This window comes from Eptesicus fuscus, chromosome 2 (genome assembly GCF_027574615.1).
Source record: "Eptesicus fuscus isolate TK198812 chromosome 2, DD_ASM_mEF_20220401, whole genome shotgun sequence".
NCBI classification, from domain to species: Eukaryota; Metazoa; Chordata; class Mammalia; order Chiroptera; family Vespertilionidae; genus Eptesicus; species Eptesicus fuscus.
The window spans coordinates 84,358,661-84,367,171 of NC_072474.1; positions in this window are offsets into that span (position 1 = coordinate 84,358,661).

Sequence of the window (8,511 nt, forward strand, 5' to 3'; positions counted from 1 at the left end):
CCTGGCAGGTACCTTCGCCACGTTCCTGTCCTCTCCTCGCATCCTCCTGGCGCCCCACTCTAGACCCTCTTCCTCCCTCGGTGCCCACCGACCCGGGGCTGCGCGGCTCCTGACCTCGGCCCGCTCCTGAGTCTGCGGCCCCGACACCCAGGCCGGCCTTTCCTTTCTCTTTACCTTTCCTAGATGTCACATCGGCCCCAGCGCCCTGGTTACGTGGCACTGGCTGGGAGAACCGCCACACCTGGCCCGGTTCCGCACTCCCTCGCTGATTCCCGAGGTCGCCTCCGACTTGGGCCAGGAAGCGATTATTTATACAAACCTCTGAAATAGGACTTCGTCTGGAACCGACGAAAAATGTCAAGCCTTGTTTTAGATACTATTTGTTTGCCAGTTAATCACACCCAGACCCAAAACATCGAACGTGGCCCTTGCCCTGCAACGCCTTGCCGTTTTTGGATGGTTTGTGTTGCACCTATTTTAGACTGGCCTCTTAAAATGTTTGGCTTTTGACAGGAATTGTTTGGGATGTTTGAAGGATGGAGATGAAGGAGGACAGGAGTAGAAAACAGGAAAGGATGGTAGGTTGGGCTGGAGAATTTTTTTTAATATATTTTATACTTTTAAAAAGTTGAGCTATGTAGTTATAAGAAGTTTCACTGAGAAAGTGCTAACCATGTGCCAGGCACTCTTCTAAATACTTGACATGTATTAAACTTGTACTTGGTGAAGAACTGAGGAAGCTTATCACTAAATACTGGAACAAGAAATGAATCCACCTGGGGGAAAGTCAATGGGGTGGTGGAAAAAAGGAGATATATGTACTACTATGTATTGTAATACTTTAGACAATAAAGTAAAATTTAAAAAAAAGAAGGAAAAAAATGAATCCACCAAAACTGTGGCAAAATGGACAAAGGTACTTTGAGTTCACTGAGGAACCATGTTATGTCGCGGGTTAGTAAAACTTGGTCCATGCTGTTCTTCCATCTGTAATGCACTTCCTCCATTCTATCACTGTAAACTACTGATTCTTCCAAACCCTGTTCAGGCCCATGCCTCTTCTTGCAGAATTCATCACTCGTTGCTTCCTGCTCCTGTGGCGTATGCCTGCGTCTGTTACTGTGAAAGTAACCAGGATGCCTCTTACACGGTTTGGGGGACAACTGTCGTGCCTCCCAGTTCATCTCTAGAGTGCAAATGTTTGAGCCCTCACAGACCAGTCATAGGAAACCCTGAAGTCCAGACTGCCCTCCCTCCCCCTCCTCCTCTGCGCATACAGGATTCGCTGTGCTTAAGAGGTACCTGAAAGAGAATCTAGTAGGTCAGTCTCATGGCTGAGGCAGAAGGGTAGATGCGGCAAAATCGGCCATGTGTCCCTGATTCCTGGAAGATGCTTGGCATATTTTTCTGCGGATGGTCCACCCCCACCCCAGAGCTCTCCAACAGGAAGTGCTCCTGGCCAAATTCCCCGTCACCTCAGCAGATGAGGCAGCAAGGGCATAGGGTTACAGAGAAGGAGTTGGAGGGAGGACAGTCTGGACCTTAGGGTTTCCTATGACTGGTCTGCGAGGATCCAAACATGTGCACTCGAGAGATGAACTGGGAGGCACGACAGTTGCCCCCCAAACTGCGTAAGAGGCCTCCTGGTTACTTCCACAAGAATAGGTTGCCTGTGCACTGGCCAGCCGTGTGAGGTGGCTCCGGGAAAAGGCAGCAAGGCAGCTTAGCAGAAGATGTAAACAGATAAAGCATTGTACCCACGGGGAACCCGCCCAGTGCGGTCAGTGCAAGGTCAGGAGTGGAGTCTTTCCAGTCTGTCCCCACGTCACCCTGATCCAAGGGCCCTCAGGTGCTGCCAGTCTAGGCTCCAGGTGTCAGATTCGAAAGTGATCAGCTCTTTCTGTGCTCAGAAGTGCTAAACCAGGGCTGGTTCTAGCTTTCACTCTTTTGAGGATTTGAAGCCATCATTATTCTATTCCTCCCTGGTGACTAACTCCTTTTAAAAAAACAAAACAAAACAGCCCTAGCTGGTTTAGCTCAGTGGATGGAGCATCGGCCCGAGGACTGAGGTTCAGCCCGGGTTCGATTCCTGTCAGGGCCCTTGGTTGCAGGCTGCATGCGGAAGGCAACACAATTGATGTGTCTCTCTCTGTGTCTCTTCCCCTCCCTTCTACTCTTTTTAAAAATCAATGGGAAAATGTCCTTGGGTGAGGATTAACAAAAACAAACAAAAAACACAAAACAACAACAAAAAAACACCAAAAACAAACAAACAAAATCATAGGCATGTCCTGATACCTTTCTTGGTGAACAGTTTCAACTACTCACTTGACCCCCACCCAATAAGGTTATGGAAGGCTCTACAATTCCAAGACGATTTTTTTTTTTTTTTGTCCTGGCCTACATAGATACATAGTCTCACTAAAATGTAACCACTTACAGGCACCCTTCTGGTAAGAAACCCTACTACATGTGCATTACATTGTATTTTAATGTTTATTATTCCTACCTCTTGACTGAGTCTTAAGCTTTTAGGTAGTAAGATTATATCTTTTATCTTTATATCCCTAGCACCTAGATTTCCTAACCTGGAAATAGTGATAGCCACCATTACAGTAGGAATAGCAGCCGGCACTCTTGACTGAGTGCCCGTCCTGATCCAGGCAGTGCACCGAATGCGTTACCTGAATGATCTCACAAGGTAGGTACTGTTATCCTCATCTTTACAAATGAGAAATTTGAGACTTAGGTCAGGTGAGTTTCCCAAAATCACAGAACTAGTAAGTGGCAGAATTGTGCTTGATATCTGTTTGTTGAACTTAACTGCGCCCTACTTACTGAAAATCCAATTATTTAAATCCAGCCAATTAACGGTGAACATTTTCGTTTTCTAAAGTAGAGGAGAAGGCCCGGTCTCCGCTTCCTGGGTCCTTTCTGTCCTCTCTCGGAGCCTTAACCATTTCACCTCTGGTGATGTCAAGTGAAGCTGGGTAGAGGAGCTGAGCATACTAGGCTGGGCTGTGCCGCCTCTTTCCTCTCAGGAGGTGCAGCCCACAGGGAAAAACAGTCTCCTCCGCTCTCCCTGGGGGCTGCCTGCTCCCAGCGCAGGGCAGCTTGCTTTTGATTTTTATTAAAATACAACTGAAGTTATTCCTTCCAACCTGGCTTCCTGTCTCTCTCACTATTCTCTTCCCCAACTTCTCAGAAGGAGAAAAGAGGCAAGCTATTTCCTGAGCTTTCTTAGAGACCTCTCCCTGCACCTCTCTCCCCTCCAAACATCAAAAGGTGGACTGAAGCTTTTCACTTTACACAGTCCGCAGAGTAAAGGCTGGTTAAAGAAGCCAGGACAGGGATGATGAGAATGGAGAGGGGAAAGCAGAAACCAGAAACTTTATATACTAAGAGTCAACTGAAGGTCATTCATAATTAAAGAGAAGGCACTTGGCACATTGAAATGTATGTTAATGACAAATAGCAACTTGCAACCTGCTTGACCTTCTCAACTCTTAAAGCACTTCTGCTATGTGCACCGAAGCATACCGCTACCCACAGGCGCACTAAAACCCTTAGATGGTGGGCACCTGGCCTCATGGAGAGGACCTCTGCTGGTCCAGGGGGAAGGGGGAATCTGCCCTCTCAGGCCCATTCTTGGACTTTTCTGGGCATCTACAGTGGGAAGAAAATTCAAAAAGGAATCTAAATCTGGGCTCCAAGAATTCTCATTTGTCCAACTATTTGCTTGCCGTTTCCACCTGGATGTCTCACAGGCATTTCAAACAAAATAGGTCTCTGATTCCCCTCCAAAAACTGGTTCCTTCCTCAGGCTTCCATCTCAGTGAATGGAACTAGCAACCCTATTCGATCCCTCTTATTTTCTCCTACCCCACATCCAATCCACCAGCAGGTTCTGTTGGCTCAGCCTCTTAAGATAGACCCTGAATCTGCTCACCTCTCTCTATCTCTGCTGTTACCACCTTACCCAAGCTAGGTGTCATCTCTCACCTGGACTGTTAAAATAGACTCCTAAAGGTCCTCCCTGCTTCCACTCTTCCCAATCTCTAATCTAACCAACAGCCAGTGTGAGCTTTCAAAATTAAAGTAAACCATTTTATTCTCCTGCTTAACATTATCTAATGGCTTCTAAAAGCCCTTAGACTAAAGTCCAACGTCCCTATCTATCTCTGGGTTAAAGTTCTGTATGATCCAACCTCCATCTTACGTGTGACTTCATCTCTTGGTTTTCTCTACCTCACGTGCCAGGCCCAAGCAAGCTTGTTTCCTCAGGACCTTTGTACCTTCTGTTTCTCTTCTTAGAACATTCCTTTTCCAGGTCTTCTGATCATTGAGGGTAAATTTCACCTCCTTAAGAGAGATCTTCCTGCCCGTCCATCTAAAGTAGACCCCCTCAGGGGAGAGTGGGGGTAAGGGAGAGAGATCAATCAAAGAACTTGTATGCATGCATATAAGCAGAACGCAGACAACAGGAGGTGAGGGTGAGGGTGAGGGCATGATTGGGCGGGTGGGGGGGGGTGCAATGGGGGGATAAGGACACATATGTAATACATTAATCAATAAAGAAAAAAATAAAGTAGACCTCCTCGCCTTGTCACTATCTATCTCACCTTTTTAAACAAAACATTTTAAAGCTTTTTTTTATAACACTTATCACTATCTGAAATTATCTTGATTATGTAATTGTTTACTTGTTATATTTATTATCTGTATCCAGCAATTGAAATGTAAGCTCCTTCAGGGCAGAAATATTACCTGTTTTGCTCACTGTATTCCCAAGGCTTAAAACAGTGTCTAGCCATGGAAAATACTAGTCATTAGTTTAATGAAATTTTGAGAATAAAAAGAAAAGACAATTGGTTTTTTTTCCCTTTGCTTAATCCCTTCACCTTTTTCACCCAGCCCCCAACCCTCTAACCCTCTGACAGTTGTCAGACTGTTCTCTGCATCTATGAGTCTGCTTCTGTTTTGTTTGTTAGTTTGTTTTGTTTATTAGATACCACATATAAGTGAAATCATACTTGTCTTTCTCTGACTGGCTTATTTCACTTAGCATAATACTCTACAAGTCCATCCATGCTGTCACAAAAGGTAAGATTTCCTTGCTTCTTACAACCAAGTAGTATTTTATTGTGTAAATGTACCATAGCTTTTTTATCCACTCATCTACTGATGGACACTTGGACTATTGTAAATAATGCTTCAATGAACATAGGGGTGCATATATTCTTTTGAATTAGAGTTTCGGGTTTCTTTGGATATATTCCCAGAGGTAGAATTGCTGGGTCATAAGGCAGTTCCATTTTTAATATTTTCAGGTAATATCATACTGCTTTCCACAGTGCTGCACCAATCTATATTCCCACTAATAGTGCACGAAGGTTCCCTTTTCTCCACATCCTTGCCAACACTTGTTGTTTGTTGATTTATTGATTGTAGCCATTCTAACAGGTGTAAGGTGATGTCTCATTGTGGTTTTAATTTGTATTTCTCTAATCATTAATGACAGGCGTCCTCAAACTACGGCCCGCGGGCCACATGCGGGTGTTTTTGCCGTTTTGTTTTTTTATTTCAAAATAAGATATGTGCAGTGTGCATAGGAACTTGTTCATGGTTTTTTTTAAACTATAGTCCGGCCCTCCAACAGTCTGAGGGACAGTGAACAGGCCCCCTGTTTAAAAAGTTTGAGGACCCCTGATTAATGATGTTGAGCATCTTTTCATATATCTACTAGAGGCCTGGTGCATGAGATTTGTGCACTTGGGGGCGTCCCTCAGTCTGGCCTGTGCCCTCTCGCAGTCCGAGAGCCCTCCGGAGATGTCTGACTGATGGCTTAGGGAATGGGCCTAAGCCTCAGTTGGACATCCTTAGTGCTGCTGCAGAGGTGGGAGAGGCTCCCGCCACCACCACCGCTGCTGTGCTCACCAGCCATGAGCCCGGCTTCTGGGCTTCTGGCTGAGTGGCACTCCCCCTGTGGGCGCACACTGACCACTAGGGGGCAGCTCCTGCATTGAGCATCTGCCCCCAGGTGGTCAGTGCACGTCATAGCGACCGGTTGTTCTGCCTTTCGGTCAATTTGCATATTACCCTTTTATTATATAGGATTGGCTATCTGTATGTCCTCTTTAGAGAATTTTCATAGACACAGACAACGGTATGGTGATTACAAGAGTGAAAGGGGACTGGGGGGGGGTTAGAAGAGAGTAAAGGGGCGATAAATGGTGATGGCAGAAAACTAGACTTGAGGTGGTGAGCATACAATACAGTATACAGATGATGTATTATAGAATTTTATACCTGAAGCCTATATAATTTTATTAACCAATGTCACCAAAAAAAATTCAATTAAAAAAAAAAAGACAAAGATGAATCTAGATATAGAGATAGTCTGGTTCAAACACACAGGTTTCAGATCTTGTCATACCTTCCCCTTTAGGGTCAGCCTCTTTCCACACACATACCTTCCTCGCAAAAGGCCTGAGCAGCTTGGAAGGGTTTTCTTTTATTTTTTTTAAAATATGTTTTTATTGATTTTAGAGAGGAAGGAAGAGGGAGAAAGAGAAAAGAAAATCCACGAGAGAGAGAGAAATATCGGATCGAACCCACAACCTGGGCTTGTATCTTGACTGGGAATCGAATGGATGACCTTTCATGCACGGATGATGCTCAACCACTGAGCCACACCAGCCAGGGCTGGAAGGGTTTTCTACACCTTCTTTGTCATGTAACTAATTCTGAGAGAGAGAGTTCATTTTTGTTTTTGCTCACATCCTAGTGAGTTCATTCGTAGCCAAAGACAAGAATTGGTCTTTAACTCACCAAGAATCCTTCAACTCAGAGTACCTCCTCTAAGCCCCTCCCACAGATGAAAGGAAACCCTCTTAGGCTATTCTCTCCATTATCAAATCAGTGCAAGAAGTCTGGTGATGTGATTCAGGGCAGAGAGCTGGTTGGAAATTGGGAGGGAGTGATGCTCTTTCACTAAAGCAAGGCTTGAGTATTAGTGAGGAATTGGGTCAAAATCATGTGGACTAGAGGAATACAAATTCATTAAAATAGATGAAGGTCTTTAAAATTGAAAAGTTTAGAGAGAGGAAAGGCAATATCAGGGAAAGGGGGCCCATGAGGGATGAAGACATACATTCACAAAGGATAGAGGAATGTTACAATATAAGGGAAAGAGGGGGGTGGGGGCATGGGTGGGCTTTGAACTTTGAAACAGAAATTCTGCAGGAGAGTGACCAATTAGGAGAGACGGGGGACATAAATTAAGGGAAGGTCCCATTAGAAAGGGTCATGAAGAGACAAAGAACAGCCAGCCTTTATAAACCCATAGACAAAGAAACTCAGGAACTGAACTGATTTTTTCCCAGTAGAGAGAGAGCAGGTTTTTCCCATTTGCTCCCCTCTCCCCGCTAGGGGGAGTTTGTATACGCTTGTAATAAACTTCCACATTTTTATTTAAAATCTTTTAGTCCTTAAATTTTATCCTTCCAACTTCGTAGGACAAGAACCCACAACAAGGAGAGTCTGCTCGCCCCAAACTCCACGTAACAAAATGAGAAAAGTTGCAGCTCTGGTGTGGGAGACCCTCCGTTTTCCTCCTCCCATGCCTTGGGGGTAGAGCTTCCCCGCCATGAAAAGTCTGTGGACACTGAGATCTGCCCTCCCTCTTCCCACAGGCAGGCTGCAGGCCTGTGACTGACGTGGTGTCTCAAAGGGTAGAGGAACAGCGCTGCCTCCACCAGTGTCAGAAACATCTTCCTTAGGAGACTACGCCAATCTGGAGATACCCTTGCTGAGAATGATGCAAAGAGATTTTCCCCGTTCTGTCCCACTCCCCCCCCCTCCCCCCCCCCCCCCCCCCCCCCCCCCCCCCCCGCCGCCGAAGAGACACAGCCTAAGGGGGACGAAATAAATTTGCACAAGGGCCTATCGCACGCACTGTTTGTAGATGTAACAACCCAGCATCCACGTCAGGGATGGAAGCTCAAATGCCTCTAGGAATTTCCATAAAGAAAACAACCTGATTAGGGTCTCTGGCCCAGTCTAAAGCAAGCAAAAGTTGAGGGTCCTTGACGGCAAAGGAGCAGAGAAGTAGAATTGCTGGGTCATAAGGCAGTTCCAACAGTGCTGCACCAATCTATATTCCCACTAATAGTGCACGAAGGTTCCCTTTTCTCCACATCCTTGCCAACACTTGTTGTTTGTTGATTTATTGATTGTAGCCATTCTAACAGGTGTGAGGTGATGTCTCATTGTGGTTTTAATTTGCATTTCTCTAATCATTAATGATGTTGAGCATCTGTTCATATATCTACTAGAGGCCTGGTGCATGAGATTCATGCACTCAGTGGGGGGTGGGGGGTGGGGTGTCCCTCAGCCTGGCCTGCGCCCTCTCGCAGTCCGAGAGCCCTCCGGAGATGTCTGAGAGGTGGGGTTGCACACCACTGGGGCCATGCTGACGGTCTCTGCCCAGAATGAGGTTAGATGGGAAGC